Below are 27,847 nucleotides of genomic sequence, written 5' to 3'. Positions count from 1 at the left end.
AATGATGAAATTATAAAAGCTTAGCGTTCACATTTTTTCTGTTCATTTTCGCATCAGACAGACGTTTTAATTTATTACTTCTTTACAATAAATGTATTCGCGACACAGTTAGCAAATTGTGTTCGTAGACAATACTGAATGTACCTGTAAAATTATATAAATGTACGATACGTAGCTCAGGTTATATGACGTCATAAACATTGAGACGTGTAAGTAACAGCCGCATCATGCTTGACGTTTAAATTTATTATTATTAACCCATTGACCCCATTTCGATGGAATTTAGTGAAGAGACGGCTTGAATCCTGAGGAAGAACATAGGATACTTTAGAAAGTGTGTAGCACAAGGTTTTTATTGATTTGAAGAATATTACGCGAATGAGGGAAAAGTACTTACTCTTTGAAAAACCTACTTAGTCTTCGACTTTCGAACGTAATCATATTTGTGGAAATGCGTTTCTTGGTTGATATATGCTACATGATACGAATAAAAATAAATAAAACAATGTTTACACATTGAGCAACGTCTTTAATCCATACTTCCACACTATTGCTGCGTAATGTACTGCTACTATGCGCACTATTGAGACCTTGGGAACGAGAGCAGTGAGTAACTTGAAACAAACTTTTATCATAATTTAAAACTTCTACGAAAATTTCTCTTGCTGACAACCACCACAAAATGATGAAAGGAAAAAGTTTATAGCTTACTACACTTTACCTTTTCATGCAGTGAATCTGTTGCATCAGGTATGATGTTTAAATTTATACCTCTTTATCACTAACTACATTGATTACACGTTTTGCAGGCGATATTTACACATAGCACTGAATATACGTAAATAATTATTTAATTATACGGAACATAATTCAGGAGACATGACGTTATAAACATTGAGATGCGCGAAAAATTGACGCATCGTACCTTGCGTTTGAATCTATTACTTCTTTGATACTAAGTCTTTTCGCAATCCATTTAACAGACTATCCCAACATGACGCTGAATGTGCTTATAAAATCATGTAGAACGCCGTAGAGAGAAAGGATGAGGAAGAGGAAGAGAAGGAGATAGAAAGGGAAGAAAAGGAGATAGACAGACGGGAGGAGTAGCTAGAAGAAGGAGTAGCAAATGGTCAGGGAGAGAGGGAGAGAGAGAGAGAGAGAGAGAGAGAGAGAGAGAGAGGGGGGGGGGGGGGCAGGAAGAGGTTTAGGTGATAAGCTTTAATCTACCTGCATTTTCATTAGTCCTAAGTATTTTCACACCCTTATTTTAATCTTTCAACCACGATGGACAACAACATGAATATACTACATAAATTAGACGACTGTCATGAGATGGACCTGTACCAAGAGCTGGAAAGCTATATGAACACTATACGTTGGCAGGCATCCACGACAAATATCAACGCTGAACAATTAGTCCCTCTGAGGAGGGCCACTGTAAAATCGGTTGAAACGTCCTATTTTTGTTGTTCTAATATTTTATAATGTCGCTACCCAATAAGTAATATGATTTTACTCAAGAATGAACAATATTTACCCATTGGGGAAACAGAAACGAACTCAGTCAACTTCTGTACAGATTTTTCCACATTCTTAAACAAGTTTGAGTTTATTTTATTTATTTATTTATTTATTTTTCCGTGGGACCAAATTGAGGAGAAGACTCCATGGTCATGGAACGAGTCAATACATGAAATTATAACACGATAGTAGAAACAGATAAAATGAAATATAAGTAACATATTCAGGCGACAATTCGTATGTTTAAATAATGAAAATCAGCAATGTAACACTGGAATTTGCTTAATTTTTCAGCTCTTCCAAGAATTCCTCGACAGAATAGGAGTGAGCCATGAGGAAACTCTTCAGTTTAGAGTTAAAAGTGTTTGGGCTACTGATAAGATTTTTGAGTTCTTGTGGTAGCTTATTGAAAATGGATGCAGCACAATACTGCACTCCTTTCTACACAAGAGTCAAGGACTCAACTTACACCTCACATAGCTCGAACATTCCGTTTTTGAGCCAAAAATACCCTTTTTGAATCAGAAGAATTACCCCAAAAAATAATACCATATGACATAAGAATATGAAAATATGCGAAGTAGACTACTTTTCGTGTTGAACTGTTCTAATGGTAAACAAAGCAGCATTTAGTTTCTGAACAAGATCCTGAACATGGGCTTTCCACAACAGCTTACTATCTATCCTAACGCCTAGGAACTTGAACTGTTCCGTCTCACTTATAATATGCCCATTATGTCTGATCGAAATATCGGTTCTTGTTGAATTGTGAGTTAGAAACTGTAAAAACTGAGTCTTACTGTGATTTAGCATCAAATTATTTTCCACAAGCCACGAACTTATTTCATGAACTACATTATATGATACTGTTTCAATATTACACACAAGATCCTTCACTACCAAGCTGGTGTCATCAGCAAACAGAAATATTTTTGAATCACCTGTAATACTAGAAGGCATATCATTTATATAAATAAGAAACATCAGTGGCCCCAGCACCGACCCTTGGGGAACGCCCCACTTAACAGTGCCCCATTGGGACTGAACATCACTACCACTCTCAATATTGCGGATACTTACCTTCTGCTTTCTGTTCTTAAAGTAAGAGGCGAACCAATTGTAAGCTACTTCCCTTACTCCATAATGGTCCAACTTCTGCAGTAATATTTTGTGGTCAACACAGCCAAAAGCCTTCGTTAAATAAAAGAAAACACCTAGCGTTCGCAACCTTTTATTTAATCCGTCCAAAACCTCACAGAGAAAAGAGAATATAGCATTTTCAGTTGTTAAACCATTTCTAAAACCAAACTGTACATTTGACAGCAAATTATGTGAATTTAAATGCTCCAGTAACCTTGCATATACAATCCTCTCGATAACTTTAGCAAACACCGATGGCATATAAATAGGTCTATAATTGTCAACATTATCCCTGTCTCCCTTTTTATAAAGTGGCTTCACTACCGAGTACTTTAATCGGTCAGGAAACCGACCACTCCTAAAGGAAAAGTTACAGATATGGCTAAGTACTGGGCTAAAATACATATCCATGAGAGTTCTTGGTCTTTAGCGATTTAATTATTAACTCATACATATCCATGAGAGTTCTTGGTCTTTAGTGATTTAATTATTAACTCAATCTCCCTCTTGTCAGTATCATGGAGGAGCATTTCAGGTAAAAGTCTCGGAACACTTTTTTCTACGAGCGCTATATGATTCCCTGTTGGGACTAAGTTTCTATTTAGTTCACCTGCTATATTCAGAAAGTGATTATTAAATACTGTACATATATGCGACTTATCAGGAGGAGGAGGAGGAGGATATTAGTGTTTAACGTCCCGTCGACAACGAGGTCATTAGAGACGGAGCGCAAGCTCGGGTGAGGAAAGGATGGGGAAGGAAATCGGCCGTGCCCTTTCAAAGGAACCATCCCGGCATTTGCCTGAAGCGATTTAGGGAAATCACGGAAAACCTAAATCAGGATGGCCGGAGACGGGATTGAACCGTCGTCCTCCCGAATGCGAGTCCAGTGTGCTACCACTGCGCCACCTCGCTCGGTCGCGACTTATCAGTAACACGGACATTACCACTACGCACTGATTCTATATCCTCGACCTGTCTCTGCAGACCAGCCACTTCCTTTACGACTAACCATATGGTTTTAATTTTATCCTGAGACTTAGCTATTCTATCTGCATACCACTTACTTTTTGCCTTCCTAATAACATTTTTAAGCACCTTACAATACTGTTTGTAATGGGCTGCTGCATTTAGATTTTGACTGTTTCTAACGTCTTGATATAATTGTCACTTTGTTCTATAAGATATTCTTATCCCTCTAGTCAGCCACCCAGGCTGCTTGGTTGTGCTAGCACCCTGTTTTGAACGTTCTAACGGAAAGCAACTTTCAAAGAGCACAAGAAAAGTCTTGAGAAAAGCATTATATTTATCGTCTACTGTATCAGCGCTATAAACATCTTGCCACTCTTGTTCCGTGATAAGGTTTACAAAGGTCTCTACAGCAACTGGATCAGCTTTCCTACCCAGTTGATAGCTATATTTAACATGTGTTGCAGCACAAAAATCTTTTAGAGTTAAAATTTGCGCATCATGATCTGAAAGGCCATTCACCGTTTTGCTAACAGAATGCCCTTCTAGTAATAAGAAATGAACAAAAAAGTTATCTATGGTTGTTCTACTGTTCCCTTGCACTCTCGTTGGAAAGAATACGGTTTGCATAAGATTATATGAATTAAGGAGGTCTACCAGCATCCTTTTCCTTGCACACTTATACAATTATTATTGAAGTCACCACATATAACTAACTTTTTGTATTTCCTATAAAGTGAACCAAGAACCTCCTCTAGCTTTAGCAAAAATGTTGTGAAATCGGTGTCTGGGGATCTATAAATAACAACAGTTAGAAGTTTAGCTCCACTAAATTTAACCACACCTGCACAACATTCAAACACCTTTGCAGTGCAGTAGTTTGAAACATCAATTGACTCAAATGGGATACCTTTTTTCACATACATGGCTACTCTCCCACACCGCAAAGAGCTCCTAGAAAAGCTGCCAGCCAACCTGTATCCTGGTAAAGGAAGCCTCTGAATTATCTCCTTATTTAAGAAGTGTTCAGATATACCAATAATTTCAGAGTCAACATCTATAAGCAGTTCACTAACTTTATCTCTAATACCTCGCATATTTTGATGAAATATACTAATTCCCTCATTAATCGGATACCTAAGCTTAGTGGAAAGTGGTTTCTTTGTTAGAGAGACTTCCCTTAAGCAGGAATACCTATCAGCTGACTTCAGTCTAAAACAGGTACAGCTCTAACATCCACTACTACAGGAATTTTCCCATGAGTGATCCCACCACCCCCACCTATGCTGTCACCTATAAGCTTTGCCAACCTCCCCTTTCCATACCTATTGAGGTGCAGGCCATGTCTAGTGAAACCCGTGTTGCTGATAGACTCCACCGACACTACTGAAATGTGACTCATGCCTTCTGTCATCAGCGCACCCCCTAGTCTCATGTTATTACGACTGACGGCTGTATTAAGATGAGGCCGATCGTGACGCTGAAACAGTTCCACGAAATGCTCATTCGTGTTGCCAGTCTGAGTGGCTATCTTTTGCAGGTCACCATCTATGTCATACTCCCCATCCCTATCAATACTATTACCAGCCCCACCCACAATCACTACCTGATCCTCTTTAGTAAAATCCCTACATAACCCCCCTACGTTAAGTCACCTGAGCCAATCCTGCATTAGGCTTCACAATGCTGGTGACTTGGTACTCACTCCCCAACACTTCCTGCAACTGCTGGCACACCTCTACCATGAGAACTACCTAACAGCAGAACCTTCTTCTTTCTCTTAGACTTTGCAACTGTCCTAGCCACCGTAACTGCTGAGGTCTGCTGCATACTTCCTACATCTACAGCTACTAGAGATTCCTCTCCACTAGACTCTGACAGTTGGTCATATCTATTGCAAACACCAATAATAAAACTATCTGGAAATCTCCTTCTCCTAGCATATCTCTTGCCAACAGCCAGCTCCCATTCCCAAACCCCCTTCTCCCTCCTCATCCTATCTAGTTCCTCCTGTGCGTTTTTCAACTGCACCTGAAGGGCACAGATCTTACGCTCCTGCTCCTCTATCAACTTACTCTTGCTACATAACTTGCAGTTCCAGGAGAGGATCTCACCAGAATGCCCACAGGCTTCCCCACTGCATTCCCCCCAGTGAAAATACTTCGAACAAGTCTCGCACTGTAATCCACTACTCACGAACCTACGGCAAAGCCCACACTTCTCACTCATGGTAAAATTTTACAGTTATTGAAGCAAGAAAACTACTTTATCTAAGTTCGGCTACTACAATAAGAAGATGTTAAAAAACTGACTACAATAATCACAAACTTGCTCTATAAGGGAAGTAACTACTATTATTGACAGTATTAATCAACAACAAATGAGAATATAATAAAAGACTAACACAGAAAGAAAATCAAAAGTCTAATGACACAGTAACGAAACTGAAAGCAGTTTCCAAAAATTTCTTCCGAAATTATTTCACCAGAAAACACCAAGAACACCGGTTGAAGACTACTAAAGTCCCTAAATAAACCACTATACACAAACAATTAATTATTACTTAGCTTTCGATGTGCCGCTACAGCTGCAACTGGTCAGCGCGGAACACAGGTAGGAGGTTAAGTTGCTCTATAGGAAACACTCACAAATATCAGGTCACAACACAAGAAAGGCAGAGGTGAATGAAGAAACCACTAGTAAGTCACTTATATAGTAAATATTATCGCAAAAACCTTTAAAACATGTATCTGTAACCTAAAAATGCATGAAAACTTAGAGAGCGATCTCACACACAGTCACGCGCTTATGACGTCACACCAGCTTTTAAGTGTTACACCATATTCCAATTTCTACTCAGAGGATTCCATACATTCACCCTCCTTTTAGTGTGATATCTGCGGCTAGGTATTATTCATTATTTTATTATTATGTTTTGTGAACATACACGTTACACGTCATAAAATATTAGTTTAATGCAAATTATTGTTAAGTTTGAATTAAAAACACACGATGGAAGAACGGAAGGATAAAGTCAACGCGCACTGTTTGGAGAAGAACTTGTGCAGTTTTTACCGACACTAGGCTACCACTTGCGTCTGTACCTGCGCTCGTAAAACGAGAAAGAGCTCTTGCGGTAACGGGGCGGTGTGCTATTCCTTTTTTTTCCGCCTATTCTTTTCTTTTGGTTGCCGCACTGCTGGTACGAGACTGGGTGTAGTCGTTTCGCACAACGACCATCTGCGTGGCGGTCGAGTTGCAAGAGATTCGGCGATGGGTGTTCACATACTGCCGTTCGCGTGTAGGACATGCGCGTATGAAAACGGCCAATATTATGTATAATTTATAAAGAGGATGAATTTATGGTGCAGCGATATGTGTATTGATTTTAAGCTATGTGTCAGATTATAAATGTGTGCGGGAATGGGGTTCCACGAGGTCGTGCTTGGGTAGCTCAATCGGAGATCCGCCTGTAGACATATCGACAATCTGTTGGAGGAATTTATTTTCTCGAAGAAAGCTATATTCAAGGAATATTTAGAACTGGAGGTAATATCACAAATGCATCCGTCTTCCACACACTGACACGCAATAAAGTGCAAAACAGAGCGGGGGCGAAGAAACCAATTAAACACTGGGAGAATACGTGGAAAAACATTAACGGGAAAATCCTGTCAACGAAATTAAGGTCTGCATGATACAGTTAATGAATTTGTACGAAAAAATTACAGATTACGTGCAACAGAACGACACGACTTTCTGTCTTAAATGTAGAATAGCGGGAACTTTAATACAACGGTGTACGTGCAATAGTTACAACACTGTAAGGCGCCATATCAAGGAGCAGGTAGCATTCCTGAGATGAAATGACGAGAAATATGTCCCTACGGATGAACTGACCCCACCGGATGCTATAGACGCCCCTAAACAAAAGAATAATGCGATTATGTGGCTCTACGACAACTTTGTCAACTGAGCGCGACCTGACTCGTTCGGAGAATACATATCTTATTTTGTACTTGAATCCTCTAAATATTATACCACAAGATATTATAAGAGCTATTTTGTAAAAAAAAATAGTATTTCATTGACTAGGAGTAGGTTAATATTATGACAATACTGAAGTAAGACATACATTCTTTAGCAAGAAATATTGAACAAAACGTGGACACCACATGGTAGCTTCACTAACATGCTCGACTCAGCGTATGTCATATGTATAAAGAATGTTAATATGTCAAAGAGACGTTTTAAATCCACGTAATTTCAACCGGTATGTTGACGTTTTCAAAAAGAAAGAGCAATACTATTTCTATTTATTGGTTTGAAGAACAAGGTGAGTAATCCAGGATCTGTTACTTACATTATCTCCCCTTTTAACAGAGCATAAGAGACAAACAGCTGATTTGTAAGAAGACGCTGTTTTCTGAGTAGAAGATAGTGTATTCTAATAATTTCGTTAATTTAACAGAAGAACCAATTCTTTATTTAATAAAAAAGCAGTTACTGTTTTCGAAGAACCAAGTATTTATGTTTACTGCAATTTCTCTGCCTGATACTAATACCAGAAACGAATTAATGTCCTTCAATAAGAGGAAAAGTTTGTTTAACAACGTCTGAAGCTGCACTGCGAAGACAGTTTGGAAATTTCTGGTAAGTTCCTATGGGAGCAAACTGCTCAGGTCATCGGTCCCAAGGCTTACACACTACTTAATCTAACTTAAAGTAACTTACGCTAAGGACAACAGACACACCCATACCCGAGGGAGGACACGAACCTCCGACGGGGGGGAGCCGCGTGAACCGTGGGAAGGCGCCATAGACCGGGTGGCTACCCCGCGCGGCATTGCGAAGACAAAAATTGTTACCAGGAAGAATGGACTGAAGGGGAAGAAGGAGGCCCTTTTTTGAGAAAATTAGAGCAAGTATCATGTAACACTTCAAGAAAAAAAAAGAAAAAAACAATGTTGGCGGCAGAAGACAAAGACTCAAAGTTCGAGTCCCGCTCCAGCACACTGTTTTCATCTCCCAGGAAGTTTCACATCATGTAGGGGTCGGGATTGTGATTAATATTTCATATTCTGCAACCGCGTTTAGAACTGAGAGTGTGAACTATCGCGTGTTGTGGGGAGATTTTGAAATTAAATCAAATGGCTCCAAGCACTATGGGATTTAACATCTGAGGTCATCAGTCCCCTAGACTTAGAACTACTTAAACCTAACTAACCTAAGGACATCACACACATCCATGCCCGAGGAAGGATTCGAACGTGACCGTAGCAGCAGCGCGGTTCCAGACTAAAGCGCCTAGAGCCGCTCGGCCACAGCAGCCGGCAATTTGAAATTATTTGAAGTTTCGTTGAGGTACTTACCGGCAACGATAAACTTGGTTGTTGAATGTAGTCTCAACACTTACGAAACAACTTTGAGATCACAATAAACGTATTAAGGCCACCGAAAATTGTTGCTATTAATCCGAATGAACAACTGAATTAATATCTCTGGTGAAAGATAAAATTATGATTTTGGTATCTAACGTGTGTGAGCTCGACCTGTCAAAGGTATTAAGCTTGTCTCTCGAGAGTATCATCAAAATACTGAAGTTTACCTTACAAACATTTTTCAATTCGCAATTTAGTCGAGTACTTTGCTGAGGGATGAAGGGCAAAGGGGAACTTGTTAGATGCACGACTAACGGGTGTGAGCATCTCTGGCAGTTGATTATTTGCTTACTAAAGTTGATACACTCTGACAGAGTTTGCTGTTCGCAGCCCACGAGCACTTCCAACTTCAATTCAGTGGATGTTTAGTGAACTTGTTTCTCCCCCTGCTAATCGTGGTCTAGTTGGAAAATAACATCAAATCGGTGCTGGTTTTGCTAATCGCTAAATCCGTGAAACAGCCAAAAATGTGTGTATGGACCTAACGCTGAAAGTGAAGTGGAAACATATGTTGTATAGATGCACATATCTTCATATCTTCCTATATAAAGCTGGTACTACGTTTTTGCCAGCAAAATACGCGATGCAAAAGAAAACGATATGACATTACTATCATCATTGAAAGTGAGGAATAACTGCAGGACCTGTTGGATAAAATGAACGGTCTAGTGAGCACACACAATAATTTAAATGAAAATAGAAGAGACATGCAAGAAATGAGGAGTAGTAGAAATGAGATTAGCGATGAACTTAACATCAATGTTGGGGGGTCACGAAGTTGACGAAAATCAGCTCTGCTACCGTAGAAGACAAATAACACATGACGAACGGAGCGAAGAAGAATGCTGTCACAGGCAAAGAGGGCATTCCTACCTGAAAGAAGTCTACTTGTATCAATCATCAGTGTTAATTTGAAGAAGAAATTTCTGAGAATGTAGCTTCTGACCACAGCTTTGTATGGTAGTGAATCAACGACCGCGGGGAACAGAAAAGAAAGCATCGAAGCGTTTGATATGTGGAGCTGCGAAAATATGTTGAAAATTAGATGGAATCATAAGAAATGAGGATGTTCTCCCCTGATTCGGTGAGGAGAGGGACACGTTGATAAGGAAGAGGGCCCGGATGATAGAAGATGTGCTAATACAGCATCAAAGAATAACTTCAATAGCAGGGCAGACCGGGGTTATTTGGCGTAAGGGACTACCTAGCGCACAGCTTCTGCTTCCTGACAACGTGGAGCCCGGGATTAGCCGCGCGGTCTGGGGCGCTGCAGTCATGGACTGTGCAGTTGGTCCCGGCGGAGGTTCGAGTCCTCCCTCGGGCATGGGTGTGTGTGTTTGTCCTTAGGATAATTTAGGTTAAGTCGTGTATAAGCTTAGGGACTGATAACCTTAGCAGTTAAGTCCCATAAGATTTCAAACACATTTGAACATTTTTTTTTGACAACGTGGATCTAGAGTGCTGTCATCGTGATAGTGAGTGAATATAATGGTGCACCACCCACCCGAAGTCCAGTCTGCTTGGAAGCTTCACGAGGGAAACACTCCTGTTTCATCGTTTTTGACTGCAGAGTAATTTTTTTCATCGTAATTGTTTTGACTCTGGTGAATGCGTAGATCGATAATGACGGCGCTTTTCGAAAGAGTGATTGATTTCGTTGCATACGTGTATCTTAAGCTCTTGTGTCTGATGTCTGGAATGGCGTGGCAGCAATTTTGTTTTTGATACTCCCTTGTGGCTAGTTGGCGTAGTTAGGTAGGGGGTCAATTGATGTAACGATGAAATCTCTGCCCACGAGTGCAACTGAATACTCCATTACTGTTCATTAAAAATTACACTTTCTGTAAAATAAGACTACAAGCGCATGACCCCACAAGAAATTCAGCCTTTTCCCGATGCCAGGCCACGACTGCAATCCAACCGTGGCTTAAGGAGAAAATGGAAATGTGTGGTAAGGTCTTATGGGACCAAACTGCTGAGGTCATCGGCCCCTAAGCTTACACACTACTTAATGTAACTTAAACAAACTTACGCTAAGGACGACACACACACACACCCATGATCGAGGGAGGACACGAATCTCCGACGGGGGGAGCCGCGCGGACCGTGACAAGACGCCTGAGATCGCACGGCTACCCCGCGCGGCGATGAAAAGGAAGTTTTACTGCTGTTATAACAGTTTCATCAAGTACAGAATCGTGGCTGAAAGAGCCAATAAGAAGAAAAAGCCATGTGAAGTCAAGAACAACGACTTGCCAAAAATTGGTGACTCCAAGAAGAAAAAATATCCCAGAAAACGTTGATCTGAATTATCTTCTACGGGTTCTGATGACGGAGTGTCGGACATTAGCTATTCCGAGAATAACGACATGTAGTCCTTCCCTAATGATGGTTCAAAGGCTGAAGAATCTTTCCATGGTGAACAGTTTTCATGCACAACCTCCTGCCAAGGTGATGGCGAGAGTTTTCATTTCACAATTCACTTTAACCTTGGAAAACTTAAAAAAGATGCCAACAGGTCACGTCGAACAAGACCGACAACGAATTACCCACAGTCTCATGGGCCTCTTGATCATTCTGAATGCCGTAAGACGTACCATGCCCACCGGCCAGTATCATAGGGAGATCGTCGAAATCGACGGCAACGAGATTCGCATGCCCATCTTGGTCAAAAAGAGGAAAAAGTAGAGATGGACAGACGCGGAAAATTCGGTTTGGTACGACCAAAGTAAAATTGGTCGACATTTGAACCCACCTATCCACATAAATGTGCCCGCAACTCCTACATTCGCGGTGGATTTAAAACACGGAACTTACTCTATTTGAATCCCTACAGGTAGCTATAATAATAAGCAGGATTTATTTTTCTTTAGGAATTCGTTGTTTGTTCACACATTTCAGCTCATACTAATTTTTGTACATCCTCGCAGAATTTATTTTTTTCCTGGTGTTAGTTCTTCATGAACAATTAATTTTTTTAGAGTTTCTTTTTTGAAAAGCAAGTTGCCTCAAGCGTTGAGAAAATAAAATGTTTATGCTAAAAAATTCCTGTGTCCAGTCTAACTATTCCCATTGCTGTAGGATTATACTAACTCACCCCTAGGGGTATGCCAACTATCCTCACACTCGCTTCTAACTGCAATGGTTGCAAGATTTTAAGAAAAGTGGTTTCGTGGTAACCTAAACACGTATTTAACAAAGGGTTATCACATGATTTTGCAGTCAAAAGGTTTAGCTATGCACCGCATTCACTAGAATCTTGCCAAGTGTTGCACAAAAAAATAGAAAAACCAAAAACCAAAATCCACGCCAAGCAGCTCGGGTATCTTCTTTCTTAAGCAAGCTGCAGAGGAGAGATACTGCAGAGGAAAACAGAGGTCGGCACACTTCCTACCAATAACTGAGAACGTTGGGTACAAGTGTCACTTTGAGACGAATAGGTGGGCACGGGAGAGGAACTAGTGGATAGTGGCACTAAACTACCCAAAGACTCGTAGAGAAAAGTGACAATTTTACGGTAAAAAACGTACTAAAAATGGTTCTAATGGCTCTGAGCACTATGGGACTTAACTTCAGAGGTCATCAGTCCCCTAGAACTTAGAACTACTTAAACCTAACTAACCTAAGGACATCACACACATCCATGCCCCCATGCCCGAGGCAGGATTTGAACCTGCGACCGTAGCAGTCGATGGGTTCCAGACTGTAGCGCCTAGAACCGCTCGGCCACTTCGATTGGCGTAAAAAGCGTACTAAAACACAGCTCTCGTCCTGCGGACGAACACCGACAAGGGCGGCTCATTCAGAAGTTGGAGTGGGTAAGTCGATATCATGACACCGTAGACACAGGAAACATTTGCGGTAAGCGAGTTTCAGTTCACACTCATCTTCTATAGGACCGTGTGTGTGTGTGTGTGTGTGTGTGTGTGTGTGTGTGTGTGTGTGTGTTTTAGTGAGTGCTTTCGCGCACGTGCGTGCAGGAAACACCGAAGGAGGAGGAAACGCACACAGTACTCGTATTTCAAAAAAAATTATTTCATTTCCATAATAGGGTTTTGTTGGCACATAGTTGGTGCTCTTTTAAGGAGTGGTTGGTGCGGTATTTACAAAATGAGATGCGTGACGCTATTACATCACGGCGTGCGAGCTGGGCCCGGCGACAGAGAAACTTGTCTTTTATTACTCAAAGTCGGCTGCTGTCGAGCCTTTCCTTCCGCCTCCATAAATCTCCATCCGAAGGAAAAAGTTTTTACTCCCCGGAAAGAGGAGATGGGGTTTTACGGTGGTAGGCGGATAACGACGTGTTCCGTGGTTTTCCGCGAAAACTTGTCCGGTTCATGTAGCGCCGCCGGAACCACTTATTGTTCGCAGTACCACTCGCTACACTCATTACGGAACCCGCGTGTGGACATCACGGCTCATTCTTGTTGCCCTTTCTCCTATTTAGATCAGTTCCACAGAAACATTTTCATTTTTCTTTATGGGAGTCCGTGGCCTCAACGTGTTTTGAGAACGGTCATGTTTCCGTTCTCAACACGCAGAAGCAGGGAGCACATTCGAGCTCTGTATATTTGTTGTTTTTCTTTCATTTTATTGTCATTTTATTACTATCTTCATCGTCTTTGCTCTAAAATGAGATTCGCTGATAGGAAGAAAATCAGTTTCTGTACATGGTGAATTTGATAAACGCATTCGTTACCAGTGAAGAAACGTTTTTAAGTAGAAACTGACTTTTAAGAAATCGATGAAATAAAGTTTTGATCTCTATAACAGGTTCAATTAATCAGTCGCAATTAGGCGTCATAAAATTATTTACATTAGCCTTTATGGTATCGTTATTGCTGTGGAGCCCAAAACTTAAATAAATAACCAACCTACTTAACAGAAATTGTCGTTAGCAGCAAAATCTTTATTACCGTACAGAGACAGGTCGTTCTTTAATGTTGTTACTAAAAACCTCGGAAAGTACTTCGCCGATTTACTTCAAATTTTTATATCATACTTTAATGAACCTTAAAACCGACATATTCTACACATTATTTTAATATGTAAAATTTGTAAACATATATGTAATACATAAAGCGGAAACATTTTTACGAAATATCTGGAAGCTTCTTAACGTATTTACCTCACATGCTTATGTGTTACTCCAAAAAACGTCCGGACAGAAAGAAGCTATGTCCTTTTTTTAATAAATACACATTGTTAGCAAAATGTTACATGCTACTCTAATAAACATTCAGACGGACATGGATAACTTATTATTTTAGACAAGACTGCACATAATGCCTGTTAAAACCGAGTAAGACACAGAAAATGTTACGCTGTGAAAAGGGGAGGGTTTTCTTTTCTATAGTAAAAAAGAAAATGGTTCTGAGCACTATGGGACTTAACTTCTGAGGTCATGTCCCCTAGAACTTAGAACTACTTAGACCTAACTAACCTAAGGGCATCACACACATCCATGCCCGAGGCAGGATTCGAACCTGCGACCATAGCGGTCGCGCGGTTCCAAATTGTAGTGCCTAGAACCGCTCGGCCATCATTGACTTCTGATTAGAATACTTTCACGAAATATGTATTTGCTATAACAATAAACGACGCCCAAGGTCAGAAAGAGGAAGGAAAAGATGGGCAGAAGTGGGAGAGAGAAGGAGATAGAGAAAAGGAGGAGATGGACAGAGAGAGGGGAGGTCAGGAGAGAGGGGCAGGAGATGGATAAAGAGAGGGGGAGAAGGAGATGGGCAAGGAGACGGGGCAGGAGGTGAAGATCAGACCGTATATCCAGTTCCCATAGATATCTGACAGTTGCAAAGCATTGCCGGGTTCGCCAGTGTATAAACATACTCAACAGTAAAATCCATTTATACCATTAAATAATCTTACAATTAGTACACGGTTTGTATTCACGTTTCATCCTCATGTGAAAAGTGCTCTCAGCGTTCCCCATCCGAGCTTGTCATCCGTATCTTAATGACCGCATCGACGACAAGACGCTTTTTTCCTTCCTTGTTCTACTGTCACTGTTACACTTACATTTTTAGTATGTACACTATGTGATCAAAAGTATCCCGAAACCTGGCTGAAAATGACTTACAAGTTCGTGGCGCCCTCCATCGGTAATGCTGGAATTCCGTATAGTGTTGGCCCACCCTTAACCTTGTTGACAGCTTCCACTCTCGCAGGTGCTGGAAGGTTTCTTAGGGGAATGGCAATCCATTCTTCACGGAGTGCAGCACTGAGGAGAGGTATCGATGTAGGTCGGTGAGGCCTGGCACCAAGTCGGCGTTCCAAAACATCCCAAAGTTGTTCTATAGGATTCATGTCAGGACTCTGTGTAGGCCAGTCCGTTACAGGGATATTACTGTCGTGTGACCACTCCGCCAAACGCCGTGCATTATGAACAGTTGCTGGGCCATGTTGAAAGACGCAATCGCCAGCCCGAATTGCTCTTTAACAGTGGGAAGCAACAATGAGCTTAAAACATCGATGTAGGCCTGTGTTGTGATAGTGCCACGCGAAACAACAAGGGGTGTAAGCCCCCTCCATGAAAAACACGACCACACGATAACACTACAGCCTTCGACACGACCACACGATAACACCACAGCCTTCGAATTTTACTGTTGGCAATACACCCGTTGGGAGATGACGTTCAGAGCATTCTCCATTACCACAGCCTGCCATCGGATCGCCATATTGTGTACTGTTATTCGTCACTCCACAAAACGTTTTTCCAATATTATATCGTCCACTGTTTACGCTCCTTACACCAAGCGAGGCGTCGTTTGACAATTACCAGCGAGACGTGTGGCTTATGAGCCGCTCAACCTCGAAATTCAAGTTTTCTAACCTCCCGCCTAACTGTCATAGTTTTTGCCGTGGATTCTGATGCAGTTTGTCTGGCTATTACACATTACGACCATCTTCGACTGTCAGTCTGTCAGTCAACAGACGAGGTCTGCCTGTACGATTTTGTGCCGTACGTGTTCCTTCACGTTTCCACTTCACTATCACATCAGAAACAGTGGACCTAGTGATGTTTAGGAGTGTGGAAAATGGCTCTGAACACTATGCGACTTAACTGCTGAGGTCATCAGTCGCCTAGAACTTAGAACTAATTAAACCTAACTAACCTAAGGACACCACACACATCCATGCCCGAGGCAGGATTCGAACCTGCGACCGTAGCGGTCGCTCGGCTCCAGACTGTAGCGCCTAGAACCGCACGGCCACTCCGGCCAAGGAGTGTGGAAATCACACGTACGGACGTGTGACACAAGTGACACCCAATCAGCTGACGTTCGAAGTCCGTGAGTTCCATGGAGCCCCCCATTCTGCTCTCTAACGATGTCTATTGACTACTGAGGTCGCTGATATGGAGTACCTGGCAATAGGTGGCAGCACAATGCACGTAATATGAAAAACGGATGTTTTGGGGGGTGTCCGGATACGTTTGATCACATAGTGTATCTGTGCTAAAGATAGTAAAAGGAAATGTAAGGATTGTTCATGTTGGCTCTTTCTTTACATCAAAAACGTTGCAAAAATTGTTGTCGATGCTGTCTGACACAGTGGGGGACAATGTAGACTAAAATCTGGTATTCTGCACTTCTAGAGTTGTAGGAAATTGGCGCGACAGATGATTTTTTTAATCATCAGTCATCTGACTGGATTGATATGGTCAACCGTGTATTCTTCTCCTTTGCCAACCTTTTAATATCAGAGTACCAATTACAGCCAACGTCCTCAATTATTCGCTGGATGTGTTCCAATCTCTGTCTCTCTCAACAAAATTTACCCTCTACCCCTTCCTCTATTACCATAGAAATTATTTCCCATCTCTTCTTTTTTTTAGTGTTTTTCATGTATTCCAGTCCTCGCCGATTCTGCAGAGAACCTCCTCATTCCTCACCGTATCAGTCCACCGAATTTTCAACACTCGTCTTTAGCACCACATCTCAAATGCTTGGATTCTGTTCCGATTTTCCCACAGCCTATATTTTACTGTCATACAAAGCTGCGCTCCAAATTTAAACTCCTAGAAGTTTCATCCTCAAATTAAGGTTTATGTTTGATACTAGTAGACGTCTCTTGGCCAGGAATGCCCTTTTTGCTAGAGCTGGTCCGCTTTTTATGTCCTCCTTGCTCCGTCTATCATAGGCTATTCTGCAGCCTATGTTGCAGATTTCCTTCGTCTAGTTCGTGATCTCCAGTTCTGGTATTAAGTTTCTAGCTGCTCTCATTCTGATAATTCTCATTGCTTTCGTCTTTTTTCGATTTACTCTCAATCCAAATTTTGTTGTCATTAGACTGTTGATTCAGTTCAAAAGTTCCAGTAGTTCTTCTTCACTTTTACTGAGCATAGTAGTGTCATCACAAACCTGAATGTTCTTCTTTGCCGCACAAAAAAAATGGTTTCCAACAGACAAAATATTTTTATACCGGTCCTTTTTACACCGATTGGCAATTACAAACTGTGGCGCACTACCTTTCCTGCTTTCCAGATAAGTTTTAATGATGGAATACCTTTCCATTTTCAACAAGATCACAACAAAAATGTTTCAAGCTGGAGACTGTTTTAGAATGCTGTATACTACGACACAAAAAGTAGAATATGTAACATGACTCTAGATGTCCCAGATGTTTGGTGCAGTACCGGAAGAATTGGAGGTTGGTTCCAGAGTAGTAGAAATGCAGATGAATGTTGAGAAAAAGGATAATCATCAATTATTGTTTCAAAATTTGATGAATGAGAAGACGTCAAAGAGGACCAGCGGTTAACATTTGCCTTCTTTGTCTCTATCGCGCTTGTACATTTGGAGTCAGCGCTATTTCTTCTATATAGACTGCACTCCACATAGGAATATGCAACATGAATACAGATAACGTACTAATATTATTTAACTTTATTAATTATTTTCCTGTAGATGGCTCAGGATGGTTTTGAATTTATTTTATGTATACTACACTAACAATGATATCATACAGGATAATGTAAATAATTTTATGTTGCTTCATGACGATCAGTTGATTGAAACAGGTGGCGGAGAAAGGGGTTGTTCGTAAAGGGCTCACTGATATAAACAAATGCGATTTCCTTTAAATATTTACGTGATGTCGGCCACCACAGATTTCGATAAAACTCTCGTATTAAGAGAAATTTAATTTTGTATACTGGATGCCTAAGACAGAAACTGCAAAGAGATGGAACATTAACTTGTATGATCTAGTAGCCGGATCAGATAGGCGTAATGTGAAGATGGAATTGTCCAGGGCGCTGACGCGGAAGAACGTAAGTACCGTCGTTCCCCTCGTATCAGCCACGAGCGCTGCGTCGGCGCTAGAATGGCTGCGATATCAGGCAGGCGGGCGGAGAATGGCCTTGGAGGTGCCTTGTGCCTTGTCTGCCTCCTTGCTTTCGAATTAAACTTTCATGCCCGCTAGACTTATGCTGTTGCCGCAAACCGTTGCTTAAAATATTCATAGCGGCCCACTCCTTATTTCAGGCCGGAGAAAAGAAGCATTTTAGAACTGCGGAAACTTTCGTTTCCCGGCTCTTGACTTCTCTTGGGAGTACTCTAGATGTTATCTCGGATACAATACACATTGCTACTTAGCGATCGCTCGCGAAAGACTTACACAGCGGTACGTTTGTTCAGGTCTTGAGTTGAAATAAAGTTTTATTTAAGGGAAATAGGAAATGAATTATATTTTTCTAACTTTTACATTTCTTCTACGTCCACAGCATTCCTTCTCCTTTGCTGAATCGCTGATCTAAATGAAAGTATACAATCTACTTTTTCTTATAGGGAGTATGATTCAGTTTTCTCATGAGCTTTAAAACACAGATCTAGGACTTTTACAAACATGAAAATGAACTGAAGCAGGGTGGAAAAAGTATAACCATTATTACTCTACTAGACGCTCTAGATGTGTAAGTTAACCTCTTTAGCAGAGCTATGCCTTTAGCTAATACTAGCAGTTTTCTGTATAACATGATTGTTTCCATTATTCCTTTTTCAGAGATTTTCAGTGATTTCGTCGTTGTCTTCACACTGTTATTTACGACTTCTTCAAAGAAATGAGACTACTTACAGTATAATGCTTCAGTGCAGGCGTAACTAGCAACAAACATTACACTGTAAACAAGTGGTCTACAGACTACGGAGCTTTTGCTTGATCGGCCGGCCGGGGTGGCCGAGCGGTTCTAGGCGCTACAGTCTGGAACCGCGTGACCGCTACGGTCGCAGGTTCGAATCCTGCCTCGGGAATGGATGTGTGTGTTGTCCTTAGGTTAGTTAGGTTTAAGTAATTCTAATTTCTAGGGGACTGATGACCTCAGAAGTTAAGTCCCATAGTGCTCAGAGCCATTTGAACCATTCTTTGTAGTTGATTTCTCGTTTGATCGTAATCTTTCTTAGTAGTATGGTGATATGAATATCTCATTTAATATACTATCAGCTGTCCGACAGAACATGGAGTGAAGGACAGATAGCGCCGAGGATAAAGCGCGGTGTACAGCACTTCAGCTCCAGAATATATCAGGAAATAGTTACTCAAGAATGTGAAAGAGAGGACTCAAGTTAAATCCTGTAAACAGTGATAGAATTATGAAAACTTCAATTGCTTGAGCTCTACAGCCTCTCCTGTTATGTAGCAGATACCCGACATTAAATCTAAAAATACAGCGCAATAAGGCGAACGCGTCAAACGAATGTCGTAAAAAAGATCACTCAAAAATTTTACAATACATCCCCAGTACTAACTTTTCAATTCTTCTGTAAGGAAGTGAGATATGTACACTAACCAAATAAAAAGAAATAAGTCATCTTTTATCGTAATTATAACTGGAGCCTTTTCAAGTTACTCCTCCCACACTTGCTCTCTTCGCAAGGTGAAAGATGGAGTATTAAACGAACTGTTCAGTAAGTCATCAATTTACCTAACTCTTTAACCGTAGTACACCAAAATCTATGTCTTCCCACTGGACTAAACGAAAATAAGTATTTCCTCACCTTTGCACTCTTTATTCAGTTAAACCCCTCCGCTGTTGTCATTAATCAGGTATTTCGTGTATCCCCCTAATCAAGTGACATTTAGTCAACAGCATCGTACAGTATTGAAAGCCTGTCGTAAATCTACGACGACTGAATCATCATATCCACCTACAGCTACTATTTGCACGATATCTTGTGTTACTATAGTAACTGTGTTTCAAAAGAGTGGTTTTTCCTGTTTTTTCGATAGGAACTGAATGCAATAATGTTCGGGTTTAAAATACGCTCTAGAATTTTTGCGGACTTTTGTAGATGAATGTCCGCTTCTTGGAAACATCTTGACTATCGACGTGGATTTTCAGCTGCTCTGCAAGGTTTATGCCAGCTGGAGGTAGAAGAATTTCCATTTCGACGATTCGCTTGTGGAATCTGTCTGCTAACTGCCGTATTGGGAACAGCCTAACCGCAAATGGTTTACGAGTAGATCTGCAGGTTCAGAACGGTGATATTCGCATTATGGAGAGGTTAAATCTGTTTATTATATTTGCAGTCATGCATCTTTAATCTTACTCAGTCTCAACAAGCCTTAGATCCTCATCGCCAGCCAACTTTCTTCTCAGACATTTTATCAAGCCCTATGTTTGATAATAGCATACTGTTGTCCTGAGCTGGTTTGGTTCTCATATCCTCCTGCTCGTGCCCTTGCACCATGCTCTGTCTCGCTTGCCAGGTAGCAAAATCAGTTACTATCTCTACTGTGTTATCCCCAATTTTGACGTTTAGTTTATCTGATAATTGATGTTTAGTTTATCTGCTGCTTCTTAATACTTTAGCCTTTCTTCATTTTGCTATCAATCCATTTCTGTGTTCATTAAATCCTTTCATTCAACAGGTCCTGTAATTTATCTTCCCTTTCATAGAGGACAGCACTGTCGCCAGTGAATCTTATCATTGATATTCCTTCCCCTCAATTTTAATCACACACTGGAATCTTATTTCATCCATTGCTTGTTCTATATATACGTTAGAGACTACAGGATAAATCCTGCCACCTTGCCTTACGCCGTGAACATCTCCATCCGACAGATGAAGTACGGTGTGCGTTCATGACGGCAGTTTGGTACGTCTAATCATACTGAAACCTTTCAGATGAAGAACGCAACACACACACGTGCAGCTTAGCGCCGTTTTACGGAATTTGGGAAAGGTCGAATCATTGGCGTGGGAGTATCTAAAAGTGTTTTGATTTTTCTAAAGTCTTGCTTTTGTTATCTACGTCATACATACTCCACAAGCTGCCATATGGTGGATGGCAAGGATAGACAGAAAATGGGGACAAACGCATCCATGCAACTTCTTACCTTCGTGGTACTTTGCGAAATGTACGTTGGCAACAGCAGAATTGTTCCAGAGTCAGCTTCCAATGCCGGTTCTTTAAATTTTCTCAGTAGCTTTTCGCGAAAAGAAGGTTCTTTTCCCTCCAGGAAATCCCGTATGATTCACGAAGTATGTACGCAATACTTGCGTAAGGACCAAGCCTACAGATAACAAATCAAGCAGCACGCCTCTGAATTGCTTCGATGTCTTCCTCTAATCCGATCTGGTGATGATCCCAAAGACTCCAGCTCTATTCAAGAATGGGTTTCACTAGTAATCTATACGCGGTCCACTTTGTGGGTGGGCTACACTTCCATAGAATTCTCCAAATACAACGAAGTCTACTATTCGCCTTCCTTACTGCCGATCCTACATACTCCTTCGATCTCATATCGCTTTGCCACGTACACCAGATATTTAAACGACATGACCAGTAATACTGTACTCGAATATTACAGGATTGTTTTTCCTACTCATCTGCAGAAACTTACATTTAACTCATTACATTTAACTCATAAGCAGCTGCCATTCACCACAGAAAATAGAAATCACTTCTAAATCATACATTCTACAGTCACTCAACGACGGGGTTTCTCCACATACTGTAGCGTCGGAGATTTCTGCTCCCTCATCTGTCAGATCGTTTGTCCATATGTATGCGATAGCAAGCGTACCTATATCTGCTCCAAAGCGCGGCGCATAAAAGCGGGATATTCCGGTGCTCATACCCCGGATTCTGTTGGTGATAAAAAGGTAGAGTCCGGAGTTTTGCATAGCCTTTGGGCCAGTGACCGTTTGTAAATCCAATGAGGGATCGTCTTAGTGTCATTATCCTGCAGTCCAGGGGCATAGTGTGAATACTACACACTTCTCTCTGCTTAGGCAAATGGAGAAAACTGGTTGGCATTTTTTTACGTCTGATGTGGTCTACGGTGGGCTTGACGGGAGTCGTGGAGGCATTATTAGTTCATGGGCTTTTCCCCGGAAAACGTCACAAAAAGTGTGTTTTTGCTACATTTTCGCCGTCACTAGCCGACCAAAATCTATCCTAGGATTCCAAGACGGCTACGCACAAAAAATGGCTGTAATTTTTTCGATGTATGCTGATACCTCGATTTCGAACTATCTTGAAAATTTTGTTCATATGTTTATCTGAAGATTCAGAGGTTCAATGTGGCCCTACTTGTGCACGTAAAATACGCACTTAAAATCCGGTATGATGCAAAAACGTAGTTTAGAAAGAGACGTATCACGGAATAATATCCTCTCCTTTATCATCTGGAAACCTCCTGTTGTGGTCCTGAAGCAACTACAAAGCTTTTTTTCACGTAAAGTCCGGTATGAGGTGTGAACCAGTTTTGCTTCGTTTGAATTTCACAACAGTAAATTATCTAAATTTTACTGACTAACGTATTTCTTTTCATATGAGTTTAATGCCCTGCTGCAACAGGGAAAAGACGGGAACATTGGAAAAACTATCGAAACACAAAAGAATGCGTATGTATTTCTGTTTATTTAAATGATTCTGAGTGAAAAGTGGAGTACCAGCTGCCTCATGGTGCCTTCCTCAGAATCTAGAAAATTTTTTGCCAAAATATTTGGCATGCGAACATATTCGAGCTTTTTTATGCTGTGAGAGAGAAGACAGTGGCAGTGGCAAAAAGAGGGAAAGGTAATAAATCCTGGAAGGTACTATATAGTCAATGTGTTATAGAAAGAGCAAGAGAGACAATGGCATTGTGACAGAAAGAGCAGAGTCCTGTTGCAGTGCAACATAGTTTACAGTGACAGAACAGTGCTAGAAAAAGAGTGAAGGAGACAGTGGCAGGGGTGGCGGGAGAAACAAAGAAGAAGTGGGTGAGAGCCAGTGACAGTGAGAGATAATGACAAGATAGAGATAATGACAGAAGAGACAACAGCATTAGGAAGGAAGGAAAGAGATATTGGAAGTAAGAGAGAGCAAGAGGGATATTGTAGTAGTAGGACAGAACAAAGGGGACTGTGGATGGGATACAGGACACACAGAAAGAGAGACACCAGGAGATAATGACAATGAGTTGGGCTGAATCAGAGTGAGGAAGGGCTACTGACTGAGTGAGAAACGGCAACTGCAATTGGATGGATATGAGCGACTTACAGCTATGGACTTGTGATTGTGAGTGCGTTACAGTTAGGAGTGCTTGTGGGTGTTTGAAGTGAGTTGTGAAAGTGTTCGCATACTAAAATTTTTGCGATGTATTTTGAGGTGCTGAGAAAGGTAAAATGAGGCAGCTGGTACCCCACTTTCGACAGAGTCTGTTAAATAAGCAGGAACGTAATCGCGTTTCTTGTGCTCCGATACGAACATTTTTCCCTTGGCGTACATACACTACTGGCCATTAAAATTGCTACACCAAGAAGAAATGCAGATGATAAACGGGTATTCATTGAACAAATATACTAGAACTGACATGTGATTACATTTTCACGCAATTTGGGTGCATAAATCTTGAGAAATCAGTACCCAGAACAACCACCTCTCGCCGTAATAACGGTTTTGGTACGCCTGGGCGTTGAGTCAAACAGAGCTTGGATGGCGTGTACAGGTACAGCTGCCCATGCAGCTTCAACATGATACCACAGTTCATCAAGAGTAGTGACTGGCGCATTGTGACGAGCCAGTTGCTCGGCCACCACTGACCAGACGTTTTCAGTTGGTGAGAGATCTGGAGAATGTGCTGGCCAGGGCAGCAGTCGAACATTTTCTGTATCCAGAACGGCCCGTACAAGACCTGCAACATGCGGTCGTGTATTTTCCTGCTGAAATGTAAGGTTTCGCAGGGATCGAATGAAGGGTAGAGCCACGAGTCGTAAAACATCTGAAATGTTCGTACACTGTTCAAAGTGCCGTCAATGCGAACAAGAGGTGACCGAAACGTGTAACCAATGGCACCCCATACCAGTACACCGGGTGATACGCCAGTATGGCGATGACGAATACACTCTCCCAGTGTGCAGTCACCGCGATGTCGCCAAACACGGATGCGACCATCATGATGCTGTAAACAGAACCTGGATTCATCCGAGAAAATGACATTTTGCCATTCGTGCATCCAGGTTCGTCGTTGAGTGCACAATCGCAGGCGCTCCTGTTTGTGATGCAGCGTCAAGGATAACCGCAGCCATGGTCTCCGAGCTGATAGTCCACGCTGCTGCAAACGTCGTCGAACTGTTCGTGCAGATGGTTGTTGTCTTGCAAACGTCCCCATCTGTTGACTCAGGGATCGAGACGTGGCTGCAGCCATGCAGATAAAGTGCCTGTGATCCCGACTGCTAGTGATACGAGGCCGTTGGGATCCAGCACGGCGTTCCGTATTACCCTCCTGAACCCACCGATTCCATATTCTGCCAACAGTCATTGGATCTCGACCAACGCGAACAGCAATGTCACGATACGATAAACCGCATTCGAGATAGGCTACAATACGATCTTTATCAAAGTCGGAAACGTGATGGTACGCATTCCTCCTCCTTGCACGAGGCATGGCAACAACGTTTAGCAGGCAACGCCGGTCAACTGCTGTTTGTGTATGAGAAATCGATTGGAAACTTTCCTCATGTCAGCACGTTGTAGGTGTCGCCACCGGTGCCAACCTTGTTGGAATGCTATGAAAAGCCAATTATTTGCATATCACAACATATTCTTCCTGTCGGTTAAATTTCGCGTCTGTAACATGTCTACTTCGTGGTGTAGAAATTTTAATGGGCAGTAGTGTAGAAAACAGGAAAGGTCCCATATGAGGCACTACTAACGGAACCTCGTCTCTGTAACAGACTCACCGCCCACGGCAATGTACTGGTTCTATGGCAGAAGAAGCCCTCCAGGCAAATACCTGGAAACCTGTTCCGTCGGGCAGCGTGTCAAACGCATTTCGGAAATCTGGGAATATGGAATCTGTCTGTTACGCTCCAACCATACTCCGTAGAATACCATGTTAGAAAAGGGCAAGCTGAGTTACGCACGATCGATACTTTCTAACCGTAATGTCAGATGAGAGATGGAGATTCAACAGAACTCTGAATACAATGTCCTTTTGGAGGGCCGAACGCTTGCGCCGCGTCATTCTCTCGTCACCTGAGAACTTTCCCCGCAAAATTGTAAATGGCAGATGTCGATCACCACAGTACGGATATTTGTTGGCTACTCTTTTTTTTTCCCAATCGCGGCTGAAATGTTTCGCAGGACTCCTTCCGATAGCGTCCGATAACGACAAGTGACAAGTGTACAGCCGTGATCCGCGGACGCCTCGCGACGCGGCAGTGGCGCCGCGGCTCGGTTTGGCGGCGGCTTAGCGGACCGCTCGTGTCACCCGTGCGATCCGCGCTGCCTGTCAGTCGGCGAGGCCAGACCGGGATTTCGGGGGCTATCGCCCGCTCTGGACGGCGGCGGCCGCTATCAGCACGTGACAGGGCTCGACAACGTTACATAATTTTGGCCAGAGGCGGGCACCAGTCAGCACCGCGTTTGTCGCGCGCCCGACCGCACAAAGCGACAGTTTACGCACACGCACGCATGCACACACACACACACACACACACACATACACACACACACACACGAACGTGCCTCGTATCTAAAGCTCAGCGTTACTGTCCGCGCAGTCCGTTACGAGACACCCCCTGCTGGACCCCCCTCACCCCGCCACTCAGCCCGCTCGCGAGCGCGCGCGCGCCAGCACTCCCGGGTGATCGACGGTCAAACAGCGAAACCTGATAACATAAACGTGTCGAGATAATCTTTGCGCGCTTAAACAAATTTTAGAGCGGTTGCGGAGAGAGCCGCGCACCACTTGTATAAATGTTTGGACGGAATTTAGTGGGGAATTATCGGGCGAATCAACAACGCGGCGAGAAAATGATAATGTCGCCGCCTGCGCACTAAAATAGCTTGGAGCGCGCGCTTGTCCGAACGAGCGGTCTCGTGTGGCGATCGGTTACGAGCATTATCAGGGAAGCACGTGGGTACCTCCGTTACCGGAGAGGGTTTTGAATATATTCCCGTTGTAAGCAGCAAAGTTTAGAATGATCGTTTCGTTTCATCAGCCGAAACACGATTCTGAATACGACATCACGCGTGTATGCAAATTTATTTGATACACTGCACTACCAAAAGCCCCACAAGTACAGGCTGTCTCAAAAGCTCGTAGACTCATTTAAATGCCGTCCTGATGAGGGCTGATATGATCACCTTGAAGATCGCAGCGATCCGATGTTCAAGAATTCGTATAAACTGAACCAAACCGAGCGAGGTGGTCCGTAATTTCCCTAAATCACTCCAGGCAAATGCCGGGATGGTTCCTTTGAAAGAGCACGTCCGACTTCCTTCCCCATCCTTCCCTAATCCGATGAGACCGATGACCTCGCTGTCTGGTCTCGTTCCCCAAACAACCCAACCCAACTAAACCAATCTTTCATCACTAATTTCTTTCATTCAGCTGCAGTTTCAGTCACTACGCTCTTTTTTTCCTTTTTCTGCTTTATTCTTATTTCATTGCACTTGCCCCATATGGGTGGGAATGGACAGTCAGCGGTACAGTATTCGACTCTTCAGCCAAACCAATTTATAAAATTTTATAAGGAGAAATAGAAACAAAATAAGGGTCTGTTTCATGCTTTAATTAATTTTTTCACTTAATATGTGAAGGCCCTGCACGGGGTGAGAAGTATTGTCGAAGAAAAGAGTATGTTCCAAAGGGTTGACGCATGTGGGCAGAAAGATAGGGGGCCAATAGGTAGTAAATTATGGACATAGCAGGTAGGATTTGAGACGAATTGCGGGAAATACAATCGGTGGGGAATATATAGGGTAAGGAATAGTGAGGTATGTGTGTAGGGTAGTTTATTACAGGAGGAACGGATGGGGATCGATGGAGGAAGAAAAGAAGAGAGGAGGAGACCTGATGTGGAGTGGAACAGATGGGGGAAGGTTTAAAGTTAGTACGAGGGATAAATATCGCCGTGGATGTCATTGTCTTGCGGGAGGGAGATGATTGAAGTTGCGCTGGGATAGGATACGGAATATCTGTAGATGTAGGGATGGAACGATTTGTTGGTGATGGCGCGGCAGCATACCAGGGTAAGTGATCAGAGGGCATACAATTGCCTTATTGGGATCTAGTCTGTTTGTAGTATAGGAGGGGTAGGAATTTTATGAATTGGTAGAGGAACCATGTGGTGGTAGGTAAATGGATGTGGGAAGCGTGACGAATTGCATGGCATGTGAGGATTTGGACTGACTTACAGATTTTTTTTGGGGGGGGGAGGGGGGTTGGGGGAGGGGGCGGAGATCCAGGCAACATTTGCATAGCAGCGGGTAGGTGGGAACAGGGTTTTGCACGTGTGGAGAATAGTGGAAGC

This window comes from Schistocerca cancellata, chromosome 5 (genome assembly GCF_023864275.1).
Source record: "Schistocerca cancellata isolate TAMUIC-IGC-003103 chromosome 5, iqSchCanc2.1, whole genome shotgun sequence".
In the NCBI taxonomy this organism is placed as follows: domain Eukaryota; kingdom Metazoa; phylum Arthropoda; class Insecta; order Orthoptera; family Acrididae; genus Schistocerca; species Schistocerca cancellata.
Note: the sequence above shows the minus strand (reverse complement) of the source record.